We start from the raw sequence: 15,365 nt of genomic DNA, 5'->3' as shown, positions 1-15,365 counted from the left end.
GGATGGAGAATGCTGGTGTGTTGCCCATGCTCCTCCGCGACGGGTAACAGGCATATGGAAGTAAGTTTCCGGTCAATAATCAGAACATTATTTTATTATGAACGTCTAGTAAAACTCAAAAATTTGTGGTCGATATCATCGTAAGTAAAACTTTATGAAAATCAAAACTTCAAGAGATTTGAAATTTACGTTTTATTCAACAGAACTTAACCAATCCACCTTTGAATGTCGTATTCGAATGCTAGGATAAGGATGATCACTTTCATAAGTTGTACAAGGTATTCAAGTAAAACCTTGTTCAAATTAATTAATCAGGAATTATAAATTTTATGCACTTTTTAACGACTTGATGCTCACTGATATTGTCTTAACTTCAAGCATCTAATAAATTAGTCAAAAAAGTTTACTTTTTAAAAGCATATTTTGCGACTTTCTTCGCTTCACTATATTTGTTTGTGGTCATCCGTTTTTGTTGTTTATTGAAATTCTAAGTTTTTGCGGCAGATTGAGGTTATCAGAATGATTAAAACAAAGTAGTAAGGATCAGGTATTAGAGTTTCCCCGATGCGAATCGCTTCAGGAGTGAACACTTAAAACTTTATACACAAATGAACCTAGGATTTTCAGGCTTTGCTTGGATGAAGATGCATGAATATAACTCAGTCGAAACTGATTGATCTATACTATCAACCTCAGTCAGTTCGTAAACTAGCGTGATCTTCAATCTACTGTTTAGTTACTGTTCCATTTCCATTTTGGCTACCTGAAGCATTGTAGCCAAAACGCCGGTAAATTCACATCAGAGATTGATAGTAATGCGAATTTAGTGATTTGTAGTACGACTGTTTTTGTGAGGTTGTATCGACTAGAAATTTATTTTATAAAATAAAAAAGATACCAACTAATTGCATAGAAATATTCACTCTGATCATATAAATTCTAGTTGTCAGTTTTCTGATATAAATGCATCTCATAACACCTATGACCGGAAACATATTTTAGGTCAAATGTAGAAGTGAAAACTACGTCAACTACTTATATAGGTCCAGTAGATAATCCCAGTATTGATGCAGGTAAACGACCTAATTCATTTTTGAACAAACTAGGCTACATAAGTATCATAACAATAACAATAATACTTTTTAAGTCATAATTATAGCCAAAAACTTATAGAAATGAATGGTTTTTCAAATATCTAATTATTCAATCTCAAAAACATAAACTGCATATTGTCTTACTCTTAATCAATTGAAATAATTCTGCTTATCCTTAATCCTTTATCACAGAGGATTAAGTAGGGTGATCATTACTTGCTCTACTTTTTGCAAACTCATACTGAGATTTTGTTCCACAGAAAACAAATTTTCAAGTGCTATTTATGTATGCACTCATTATCGTGATAATATATTATTGGCCTTAAGTTTAGCAAAAAAAAGTCTTTTTGAATAGATGGGTTAAATTTCCTTAGATGTGACTGCTAAGTTTAGAACCTATTATTGTTACAAATAAAAGTTTGTAAGTTTCGTGTTATGGTCAAATATAACAAAAATATCCCGTACATTTATTTGTGCATTATAACGATACTTCAATACGTCCACTATCAAGTCTTTAGGCAATTAAAGTAAGCAAATCAATCGATCATTTACAAACCCGAAATAAATTTTTGGATGGTGATATCCGTCTATTTTCTTCTAGACTTTGCTGAAATATGAAATTTAATTTCCACTAACTAATGTGAAAAATGTGAAAGTAGAAAGATATTTTGGTACGACATTAATTCCTTCATCGTGGTAAAGTTAGTTTCCGTTACATATGATGTTTCAGACCTTTAATGTTCTAATTTAGTGAAATAAACAGCTGACAAAAAGGAAATCAATCTGTGTAGTTTGGTGTGCTATAAAAGTGTAGCACTTCAGCTCCATAGCGTATTGATCACTCATGAATCTATGGTAAACAAAATGAACCGCCTATTTAACTTCAGAAACTAGACTTAACTGAATGATAAGTGTACACACCTGCTTTTTAATATATGTTTTCCCACATATAAGCACACTAAACATGTTTTTGATTATCAATAGTCATATTTTTCAACTAGACAATTGCGAATTTCTTAATAAATAATAAGTGATCCATGATACATTCTCTAACTGACTGTCTACAGCATTTGTCAAAGACGATATTAAAATATAGTCCGTGTAATTGCTCACTACTGAAAGTTAAATATACAAGCCTTTTTTTATAATAATTACACAGTTGTTTGCTACCTAATCGAAAGGATATTTCAATGGGCTCATTATTGATGAACTTCACTTGGAACACACTGTACATTTTTAGTAACATTTCCAACTGCTATTCATATTTCCTTTAAAATCATCCTGTTCCCAGTTTTCATAAGAACTATTTAAACAGCCGAAAGTTCTACTGTCAGGTAAGTATATGCAGTAGTTTATTAACTACTAAAACAGTAAGTCATGTAAGATATTTTCTTCCCATCTCCCATAAAATGTATTGTTCACCCTTAAACGCATATCGAGAAAGATAGTTAAATGTTTGCGATTCAAGGAGATATGTATCGTAATATAGTTTACTACCAAGGTTTCATTTCTCAAAGATTCACAAAACATTTTAAATGTAAATCGAGTGCCTATACTTATAAGTAACATCGTAATCCGATGTTATGAAAGATAAACACTTACGTAAGCTATGTTCGTATTTCACTTACTCTACCATTACTCGATATGGCATCAATAAAAGGACATATTGCTTAGCTCTCCCACTTATTGTCTCTCTGTTTTCAATATAAATTAATAAGCTTCTGACAACACTTATTAACTTATTTAGTAACGGTGTTCAAATTGCTTCTGTCGACATAAGTTTACTTCCCGTACTCAACTCATTCACATTTCACTTTTAGTTGTCTTACTGTTTATCGAGTAATCGTTTAAACTTGTATTTCAGTCCTTTAAAACCAACAAGTTTGAGTAATAATAAAATTTAATCTCTAAACGAATGAAAGAACAAAGACCAGGTATGCAGTATAAAGTGAGTGGATCTTTCCTTCAATCAAATAGTATTTCACAAGTGTAGACATGAAATTCATGTTGCCCTACTAATCACTTTCATCCCTATTTTTATTTCATTCCTATTCGCTTCCAATCTATGGCTTAGTTTTTTTTGGTTAAATTTAATTTTCATCTGTCTTTCTCTTGTTCTCTTATCTAGTTAATAATAAATGATAAACGAACAGGCAAGTTATTTAGAATGAAAACACTTTTTTCAGAAATTAAAACAAAATAACGTTATACAAACAGAAGTATAGTTCTGCACATATTATTCTGATAGAATCATAACCCCCGCTTAAATTAATTCATTTCACAATTATTTACCAGTTTGAAATATTTCTATTTCTTTGTCTTGTCTCTTTTCATATAAATGTCTTCATAAGTAACAAATAATGGTACGAATAAAATGCATTTGAGATTTTATCCATCTCATTATAGAATACTCAACAGGCATTATGCAAGAATATGTTTGGGATTTTATGGTAAGTTTTTTACTCAATTGTTGCTTACAAAATAATTTCAAATAACTTTTAATTGACTATGCTTGATCTTCTATTAAAGCTCTGTAAAATAAACCAACTCACAATAGAAGTTTAACGACGAAAATCTTCGCGCACGGGACCTAAGGTCCCAGGTTCGGGTCCCACGTGCGAGATCGTAGATGCGCGCCGCTGAGGGGCCTCACACTAGGACGACATGGCGGTCCAGTCCTTCCAGGTTTTCGATGGTATTCTAGCTTAGATTGGCCTGTAAATTCAATTTTAAAACAAACTTATAACTATTTGTTTTACAAGCCATTCTAGTTTAATGAGAGTATAGAAAACTATCGTTGTTTATTGACTATAACTTATATGTCTGTATTTAGTTGTTGACTGTGAAAATAGCTATTATCCTTCTTAAAGTAATGCTTTTTTTCATTTATCTTCAAATAGAACGTGTTATAAACTAAGTTGGTTACTACTAATCGTTCATTATATTAACTACTACTCTAAACAAAGCTGATGAAGAAGTACCATCCCAATAAAACATTTCATAAGAAGTATTGAAAATAATAACTTTCGAAGAACTTTTTGTCACGCCTATTTGAATTCCTTTAGGAGCAAAAAAAGTAAATTAATCAATGTTTAAATGAACTGAGTGGAAAAATTGAAATATAAAGACTGTTGCTTTTAAGCAGTTCGTAATGTAAAAAGTTTTAAACTCCTTGATAAGTCATGATTATAATAACGAAAATGTTTGTGAATTCTTCACATCTTCTTCACATCACAAAGGATCCTAATGAAAGGAATATTTTCAAACCCAATGTCATGAAACAGTTCCGCGGTTTACATGACAACATTAAATTAAAATACTACTTCCATGAAAATCTATTTACGTTATATTGGCGTATGAAAACTTTTATTTTAATATTACTCAAAATACTTGAAATTTTGCAGAGTTTATTCATTCAGACATACTGAGCTACTAAATATTACGTTTTATATAGTTACAGAGTTTCGTTTTTATATTGATAGAATATCAGATCGAACTGTGGCAAAATGGATATCTTACGCAGTTCAGTTTTTATTGAAATGAAGTTTATTAAAAAATATATAAGAACTTTCGTCTAAATTAGAGCGAATAGTTTCACAATATTTGAGCGCCGAGTTGATGCAAGACATTAAATAGGAATAATATATTCCTTGAAAAAGCTTGGACCAGATTGCCCGGCGAAACGTTGGATTTACTTCAAATTCATTTGCTGAGATTCTACAAATATATTATTCCTATTTAAAGTTTATTAAAGTTTTGTCTTTATGATGAAGAATTAAGAAACTTCTAGGATTTTGTCAACTAATTAATAAACAATCGTTTGAATTCATAAACAGAACAGAAACTGTGTCGACGACTGTTAACTAATGTGTTATTCAGCCTTTCTGGGTATGGTGGATATATTTCGTTGATAGTGGAAAACGGTCATTGATTCATTTAAAACCATGAGTCTTATATTTATGTACAGATGAAAGTTTTTGTTCTATGTATGACAATTTTATTTCAAAAGGTTTTATAAATGATCTGAAGTTATTCAGTAGTTCACTAAAGCATAACAATTCTTTCAATAACGCTTCGTGGTATGTGAATTATCGGGACAATAGTTCAGTGAATTTGAGTTTCACACAAACATATATTAAGTCGTCGTTATCATTTCTCAACTGGAAAAATACATGCGTTTATAGTAAATCTTCCAAACCTACCTGTTTAACCCTAAGAATAATCCATATAAAACAGAGGTGTTAAGAAAGCGAAGAAGTCAAAATGACTGTTTGACAAACGAATTGAAATCCGCTTTATCATGTCCCTCAATGTTTTGGGCTTTTGAAACGTTTGTACCCACATTGACCTGATTATAAGAAACTTTTGATAGCATAGTTGAAAAGCGATGCCTCAATACCTATGCAAGTAGTTCATAGTCGTGTCCAATTACAATGATTTATTTTCTTTTAACTTTGTATAGGATGTTTTTCTAGGCAAAAATGCTGACTATGGCAACTCAGATTCAAAAAAGTTATAAAAATAAGTTTTTTTTAAGTGCTTATTCGAAATTATATATAGCAGAGGCTTACGCAGAACCATGATTGATCTAGCTAACTAAAAAAAATTATCTTTTGAAAGTAGAAGAGATAAAATTAGATCAGTTAGTTTTTCCGTACTAATTTTAAGAGAATCAGGTCCATCTTCCAATATAAAGATAACTTTGTTTATTATCATTATTATTATTATTATTATTTGAACATATAAATATTGGTACAAATGGGCACCGAATACATATGGGCCATACAAGCCACTTGATTTGTGTGTGAGCTATGAAGATGCCCGGGTGCCCAAACCGAAGCTAGTGGTTTTCTTGGGGGGGCCACACTCGGAGCCTTTGACCTAAAGGTCTGATCTACAAGGCAGCGGAGCAACGTAAGGAGATGCAGTCCCATGGTAGCCAGTGACCAACGATTGATTCATACATCATTTTCTTTCCTTAGGGTCCTGGAATCCATGTGCACCATTGGTTGGGAATTAGAGTTTTTCGATTCCCCTAGATGGACTCTCCGTGTCCACTAACTCGGTTAAAGCGCCGGACATTCGCTTTTCATTTTCTCAATTTCGTAAACAACACCCCTGCCACGAGGAGGTCACGAGTAGGACTTCCCTGACTGTGGCTGTAAAGGTGTGGCCATCTTAGAGCATTTTGAGAGGAAGAGCGGACTCCCTCCACCCCCGGCCGTACCAGGGCATTTGGGTGCTGTTTTTATGATTAAAGTCAAATCATTCATTTGTTAAATGTATTTCACATAAACATACTGATACCCTTAAACTCCTTCTAGCATTAAAATTCTATTGGCTAATATATTATTATTTAAACGATAAGCATTGTTCAGTGACTTTTATCTATATAATCTTTTAAGCTACATAATCATTCACCTTAGAAAAATAATTGAACCAATATAAAATTCTATTCGTAACCGATTGGTGCTAACTGAATGTTTCTTAATAATCGATACTGAAGTTGCATATCTTTAGACTTTGGTAATAGTTGTAAGATTTAATTTGTACAAATAAATGCTCTAAAAATTATTTGAGTTTAGTAACTCTGAATAGATGAGAGCAAGTTGTGATGTGACTCAGTTTATCATAAGAATAAACCAGCACTCTCATTTTGATCGGTAATTGACGCGTGTTACTGTTGATCCAAGTTATGGTTTTGACCTTTTGAAATTGCCACAGAAACAACTGCTATTGTGACCTTTCGTATCTAAGTGTTATTCTGATAGAGTATTTCTGCGTAATTAAGGCATATTCCTTGGTTTACTTTGTCTTGCTATGTATCCTTTGGTATTTACATATTATTTTATTAGTGTTCCAATTTGTACAGTTTTCTCTCTTCTCACTTAAGTGCATTTGTCATCGTTAAAATTTAGTTTGTGTATATGGCTTCAATTTATCTAGAAACAATTGATTAGCTAACATTTTAGAAGTATCTTCGATCATGTTGTTTTTGAACCCTAGATTTTAAACATTAAAACATATATTCTTGTTTATGATGAAATCCTCAATAAGTTTTACAGAACTTATTCTCATTAGGTAGAAATATAAGCTTCCCGAGTTACAGGCACTTTGAGAGTCACGATACATGTTTGGCTAACTATATAGGTTATCGAAATACTAGGTAAGCTCTAAAATACATTAGACAAGAACCCAAACATACAAGAAAACTGATTGATAGGGATACCATCGGTGATTTTATGTCGGTGAGATCATTTACAAACGGAAATTAAAATGAATCCTGATATCATGCTTTGAAATTCTATTGTTTACAATTGAGCACAGTGTAAAATCTGATTCGTCCCTTAAACTAAAGCACTATTCCTTTAGAACAATCTTTATAATTAATCATTTATCTTTAATTTATCTTATTGATAAATCAAAAACTATTAGGATTTTATGCTGACTAAAAACTGATTCTTACTCTCATCTAGTAGATTCAGAATTCACCATTATAGACGATTCATACATAGATTTTCAGGAGTACGAACATAATCTACTGGACAATGAAACACTATTATTTTGCAATAACAAACAGAATTCATTTTAAGGGAACATAGTTCGCAGATTAACCTTTTGGTTAACTTAAATTTGTGGAAAATTTTAAAAGTCATATATTTCGGTTTCAAAAAACATTTATTCATTATGCTTACAATCAAAAGTATTCACCTTCAACTCTTGGACTACCAGAGAATGAATACTAGTGTTGTGAGAACCTAGGCGTTTGCTAAGAAGAAGTCTTTAGATAAGCTTGAACAACCATCTGGTGATCTTTGGATTTTCTTATTTCTCCAAATGATGTTATATCATAGTAAGAATAGCCTCCAAACCTGAGCAATCCCTACAAACCCTAACTAGATTACTAAGAATTTGCTCAAAACATTGTCACGGGCTTTTACTTTAGGAACGGGACATGATTTCCACATTTTATTGAAGCTTGAATATATAACACATAACGTAACATTAGAAACATAACACGGAATTATTTTCATCAATTTTTCTACGACCAGAAATTAAAATAATTTTTTACCGTCAGTATGACATCTATTTGATCTAATATGTCAAACGTGTTGTACGGTGGTGTTATTACAATCTGATCAGTAAACCATAAGATAATTAATTATTCATTTTCGAAGCCATTTTCTTTGAGAAATAAAACTACAGTTTAATATATTTCGTAAAACAAAACTTGTTATCTACAATGAATACTGTTTTTAGATCATGTTCCTCCTACTATATTATCAAGCATTGGTAGCTGAAAAGCAGGTAAAAATATTACTTTAACACTACCTTGAGATAATACACGAATTTCATTTTACGTATGTGCCCTAAAAGTAACAGATGTCTATTTATTCTATTGCTGGCATTTAACGCATTAGATTGTATGTTAAACGGAGCAATTGAAATCACTGAATTCTACTTTTAGTAGGGAAGACTAATTTTAACTATATAATTTTAACTGTTTCTTTAAACTTACCGTGACTTTCCTCATCTTGGCATTAGGAATAGACGAGTTACAGCGATTGTACTAACATTTTTACCTAATTTTAAGTTCTACTGTGTCAGGTTCCAATGATTTAATAATACAGAAAACTTAAAGGCTCTTCGAATCTCAAAATGTCCGTCTGTTCCCACAAATAACAGACTATCCACCTAAAAGGAAAAATAGTTTTTGCTTTTCTTCCCATCTACACCCAAACAGCAAAGATTCCAACATATTGTATATGATGTCAAGTCACTTAGACTAATAGGGAAATTGGAGCTTATTTAAAAGAATTCGATCAACACTAAGAGGTAGGCAACAGTTAATGATCAATATTCAGTAATCTGTAGATATGTGGCTTAGGGTTATGTTGTTTCGAAACTCTGACCAAAAAAGTAGTTAACAGTAGTAATATCAATCCCTAGAATATAGCGCGATTCATACTATTGCCCAAGACGAGCTTTATCATTACTTAACCACTGGGTAAGTAATCTGCAATTTTCCTTCTCGATAAGCTGGAAGTAAGTGACTAGTAAACTCAGTGCTGAAACTAAACTGAACGGTGTTCAGAAGAGTCACTAATAAAGCTGTATTAACACATTGTAAACCAGTGCATCCATAAAACCTTTTTATCTTGTATTCCCAATATTTGCTCGGTAAGATGGTTGATATTGCTTCATATATATAATTTTCAATCAGATTTTCATACAATTTATTTCTTCGTTCATAAGTCTTCACTATTTTCGAATTTGAATAAACGTAAATTATGAATACCAAATCAACTATAGAGAAACAATTGCTTTTAAGAGGCTATTAATCATCTTCAAACAAAGCTTTAGACAATTCTTAAAATGGGAGATCAGTAGAATCATGTTTGATTGATTCAAGATTAACCATAAAGTAAATGATCACTAAATTAAACTTCAAATATCGTTAAACAAACCGGTCTCTGGATACATTTCGACCAATATTCAGCATGACTTGATTTATAACTTGGTGGAATATTTTACTCGTTACATAAAAATAACAAACTACATTTTTCTGGCAAGAATCTCAATTAACGTGTTGCAGAAGCAGAGTAATATAATAGTTTAATATTTATTGTTGCCAGTTGAGTTGTCATATCCAGTAACCAGACAAACTGAACAACTAACTTCTTGTCAAAACTAAACAATATTATCTGCCTGATAACAATTTCAGCAAGGAAATTGTTGGCTTTCAAACTATGAAGCTCATAGCTGACGTAAAACTAGACATATTTCATAGTGTTTAAATAATAATTATTCGATGAAGTGCTGCAGCGATATACAAGACTTTTCAGCCTTTCAGAAATTTAAACCAGATGCACGCGGAAACTAATTTCAATGACTGAACTCATTATTAATGAAGTAAAAAAATATTCACTATAAGTTATTATTCAAACAGAAACTTAAGGTCTACGTACAATTAAATTTAGATCTAAATTTTTTCGGCCAAGAAAATGCCGAAGTAGAAACCGAAGTAGTTGAGCCCTTTATGAATGAAAAACCAAAATGAAACATAGAAAACACTTCAAACAAACTACTCACAATTTATCTCGCATGTTATTTCTATAAAACCTACTTTTCTAAAGTAACATTTTTCTCCGAATAAACAACAATTATATGTATCTAAATAAAATAACATCCAGTAAGCAGAAACGAAACAAGTCTGTTACCGCTCCAAAATGTTTATATTCATGAAAAATACAGCCATGTTAGAAAATGTGGTTTTTAATATATTATAAAGTAAGAGACCATCAGCTTTCCACTTTCTCATCTATAAATAAATATGTCCCACCCAGATGTCACATTCTTCCCAGTAAACATGTACATCCTAACGAATGACGAAATTGTTGTCATCCCGTCAGCATCTGAATAATAGTGGGTTTGTTGTAAATAGATTATGAGAATGAAGCTTAGGAAACATTACTACTATACACCTAAAGATTCATTTTTCTAAATATAGTTATCATAAACAGACAACGGATGGAAGTTTTTTAGTAGAATGACAACTCTAAAGTGGAATAATACTCGCTTTGGAAGTTGATATTCAGTTTTCTTAAAGCATTTTTATGGAGAATAAAATGTTTTTCATCGTGATTGGTTTTCAAATATGGTCTTTGAGGTGTATAAGGTTCTGGTTCCTAAAATAACTTCAGTTAAAAATGAGTTGTTCATTTGGTTGTTTTATACTGCTTATGTGATCTTTTTTGGACTTTAGTTTTTCCATTGCTTCAAATATTAGGTGAAACATTCTTCTAAAGAAGGGAAGCCAATTAATTGATTTTCATGAACAACTTTAACCATAAAAGTGCGGATATAATATTCAGATGAATGATCGCTAATGAAGTGAGGTATTTAATGATTGGCTTTAAACAAATATTTACATCAAAAAAGGAGAACTGAGATACGTTAAACTCCATGAAAACTGAAAAAAATATTTTGATGGAATTCAATGATTTTTCTTCTACTTTATAAAGAAATTACCTTACTTCTTGTTTAATGACTTGGTACTTTTGGACTGAGAGCTACGTATTGAGACAGTTTCATGATCATTCGAAATATGTTTTTCAGTTCAAGTTTGTCTTAGCAGCCTCCGAATCTTCTAAATAAGCATAAAGGTTTTGATGATATTTGGCATACACACTTTTGTATTACCTAAAATAACACTCTAAATATATAAGTATATCATAGAGGATAGATCTCATTCAAGATAAAAAAGAAACGTGCACCAGCATTTAATAAAGTCAGGAGAGAAAGGCAAAACGCTAAAAAAAGAGGAAGGAAACTAATAAATACTGCTAGCATCTTTACAGTAGTAAACATATAGCCCACTTATGGTAGAATAAAGTGAATGAATCAAATAAATCAAGATTATCCTAATTGATTATTAGATTGTAATTACTTGATTCAATTGTCGATAAGTTTATCTGATAAGACAAGGTGAATAGTTAGTTCTTATAGCTCCTTCCTACTCTTCTTAATCACTATCTCTTTCTTCCCTCCATATAAAAATTGAGTTAGTCCAATTAGGATATAAGTTTGATTGATTCTGTAGAATATTATATATAATTAAGAGTAGAAGAAAATCCAAAACACTAACTGTGTTTATGGAAAAGAAAGCTATGACAAAATTCTTATAGTTTGTTTAAAAGTAATAATTAGTAACAGAAAGAAAGAAAATGAGAATGAAAAAAATGTCGAATTCAGTACAAGATGTATCTTTGATCAGAACAAAACAAAATGATACACTCAATAGTATCAGGACTTTAGGCTTTATCTGTATAGAACGTATTTACATAAGTTAATCTTTGGGTATTTTTAATTGTTAAATTGCTAACAACTAAGGGTTGATTTATTATATTCATCGCTTTTTACTGAATCGGGTATTGGGATGTTTAGGTTTCGCACCGAGAAAAATTTGAGTCTCTTTGTTGGTGAACAGCATTCATTACTAATATACAATATCATAAACTCTATTTTATAATGTAACTTTTTCGAAAGGTTCATCAAATCTCCCTCCTAAAATTCAACAGCTTATATTTTTGAAGTCAATTAGTGTTTCACATTATGATATACTTGTTGTACAGTTGGTCACCCTTTGAAAATATTCTATTCAACTCCACTAAGCACTTAAAGATGCGTTTTTAACGCCTATGAGTATTCGTGAAAATTTGAATTAACAGTCTGATTTCAGATGCAAAATTACTTCAGATAATCTCAGTGTTTGGAATTTACATACTTTTAAGGCTTAGGATGGAAGTCTACCCCGACCTTCTCCAGGAAAATAATTACGATCAAAACTATCAAAGATAAATATAGTCCAAGTCCACCCTAATCTCTTCGCCGATCATGTCTAAATGTTGGTTTTGTGTACGGTAAAAATGTGAATCATTTAATCTGAATTAGGTTTAAAATGTGATATCTGAAGAAGTGTATATCCGCATATTATTTTCACTGGTCAAAGCCCTTGGTTTTGACCGGTGTCATGTAAATTTCGCTTCCTAATTATTCACAAGTTCTAAAGATAATATAACCTATGACCAATATTGATTATTAAAAACATTGAAAACATTCACAATTTTATTTTCATTTTTAACGTTACCTAATTTATTGATCAAATAATCTCATTGTATGATATCACTTTTTTGTCACTTAATGTTTAAGGGGCTTTCAAAATTAATTTGGATATTCTAGACAAAATCGTTGTTTCAAAACGATATCATGAATAGATAAATTTTGATTAATACAGTTTTAACAAGTTATTGAAAGCTATAACCGTATACTCCAGAGTAAAGTGTGGTTTAATTTAAAACTAGACTGTTTTATCGAAAATACACTCCCTGAACACTGGACTGTTTTGTAACAATGAAACCAATGTATATTTTTGTATAAGCAGATTATTGTTAAAAAAAACTATGAATCAAACATACGTTTGGGCTACTTTTCAATCAGAATGAAATGAACTACTCACTATTGCCAAAACAATAATTTGATTCATCTACTAATATCTGCGCTCATAATTCAATGGGATATTTCAACGTTACGCTCAAATTCAATCAAAATACGTCCAATGGACTTTAACTAGTTTCTTAGTAAAAATAAGTAAACTTGCTTAAAACACCAAGTCGTATAGTAAAATGAATTTCGAATATTTGTAAACAAAAATGGTTGACTGAAAAAGAGTGGATTAAATTGGTTAGTCACGATAATTGCAAGCAAACTGTTAGTTAGAATTTCCAGAACATGTTTATATCAGTAGGAAACTTTCTTTTCATAAACATAAACTTTATTCCCTTCATTACCGAAGACCTGTATCTCTTATATATTTACGTGAAGAAAGAAAGTGACAGAATAATATGAAATAGGTTTATTCGATTTTTCACCAGCGCATTTTAAACAATTACTTACGACTGAGTTTCCTTAATTAAGCTATTTTTAAAGTAGTTGTGTTATCTTCAAGACTATTTCATAAGCGCTGTAAGGCAAATTTCAATTTAGCCCTGAATATTTTATTATAAAGTTGACGTAGATAATTAATTTTTGTTTTTGTTTCTAAACAAAACAAACCTTCTACTTTGAAGTATAATTTAATTTAGCTGATAAGCCTGTGGTTTTTTAACATTAATTGCTGATGATAGTTTTGATAAAATCCTCTTCGGTTTACAAATGATGAATTCGATCCAGAGATGAGTTCAGTCAACCGGTCTGATTGCAAAATCAATAGTAACGGGTATAACATTTTATTTACAAATGTACCTTATCCCAATAAGCGGTTTAAATATTCAGACTTTTCTTAGTTAAACAAATTGAATGGAACTTAACCCCATTTTTGCCTGAATTTTATTTAAATTGATTATTCACTCCTGGTGGTATAAAAGACAAAATCATTAAAAACGCTTATTTAATGGTAGAATTAACGCAGTTTAGCTTTGTAGCACGAGAAATTTCAAATCCCCCATTTTATTTTTGAAAAGTAAAAAGTATAAGCAAAGACAAATAGGTTATTGCCATAATGTGATTTAACTCCAATTTATTGAATAACATCAAAATATGCTCATAAATTAGAACTCTTTGTATTTAGTAGTTGCATTTATAATCGCATTTGATATAAGACTGACGATGTTAAACTCTGTTCCATACAAATTATCATCTACAGACGTCGAATTCTTAGCTTAGCGCTTTCGTACCAAATTTGTATTTTTAATTTATGTTTTGCGTAATGATGTTCGCCTTTTAGTTCTGATATGTAATTCAATTCGCTTCTAGAATCCTGCTGTCTATGTCAGAAATGTAATTTCGATCCATTTTACAGACAATAGATGTTCATTTATTTAAAATAGAATGACAAAAATGTATACGTGCATACGGAGTGCTTGTACATAAAATCAACTACAAGTAAGATCCTCATATAATTACTCTAGACCATTAAAATTCTAATAGACATATGGTTTTCACTTTAAAAAATCTAGGTCTTAACAATCTATATAAAGTGGTATGTTATTGGTAAGAGTTTGAAAACGAATGCACGCAATATATTAATTGTTTATATATATATATATATATATATATATATATATATATATATAGTTAAAAAATGCCTTTCCGATTCAGTTCACTTAATTTCTAGTCGAAAGCACATCTACGTTTAGACTACTCATAGACAATTCCAACAAATTTCCGAATTGTAAGTAGTTGGTTATCCGAATCCTAGATCTATTGAAACCTTACATATTGTAAAACGACCTCTTAAATATGTAATCTTTATATTTTCTATTAAAAAAATAAGTCTATGGGAAGCACCTATTTATTCTTCATCCCATTGAATGGATGTTGCTGATATTACCAAGTTTATTACCTCAGCTATTTTTTTAAAAACAGCAGTATTCTTAATTACTTAAAATGATTTGTGAAATGTGATTATGTTTATATGGTTACCCACTGGGATGAAACCTACTTTAATGTCAACCACTAGTACGATTTCATTCAACTATATCTTATCAGTAACTAATTGACAGAAATCGTACCAGAAATGTCTAAAGTAATATGACTGAAAGCCACTGTACGTAATCGTAGAGGTGTAAATCAATCCATCTATTTACTTAAGATGATACAAAGCTTTAATCAAAAGGTTCCCTTGTGTGTTTCGAATCAGTTAGCGTAAATATAATGCACTTGATACTCAAATGATCTATAAATCCACCAATGACTTTGTCTCTAATATTT

Source organism: Schistosoma mansoni, chromosome W (assembly GCF_000237925.1).
Source record: "Schistosoma mansoni strain Puerto Rico chromosome W, complete genome".
NCBI lineage: Eukaryota > Metazoa > Platyhelminthes > Trematoda > Strigeidida > Schistosomatidae > Schistosoma > Schistosoma mansoni.
The sequence above is the reverse complement of the archived record's forward strand: the minus strand, read 5'-3'. Positions refer to the sequence as shown.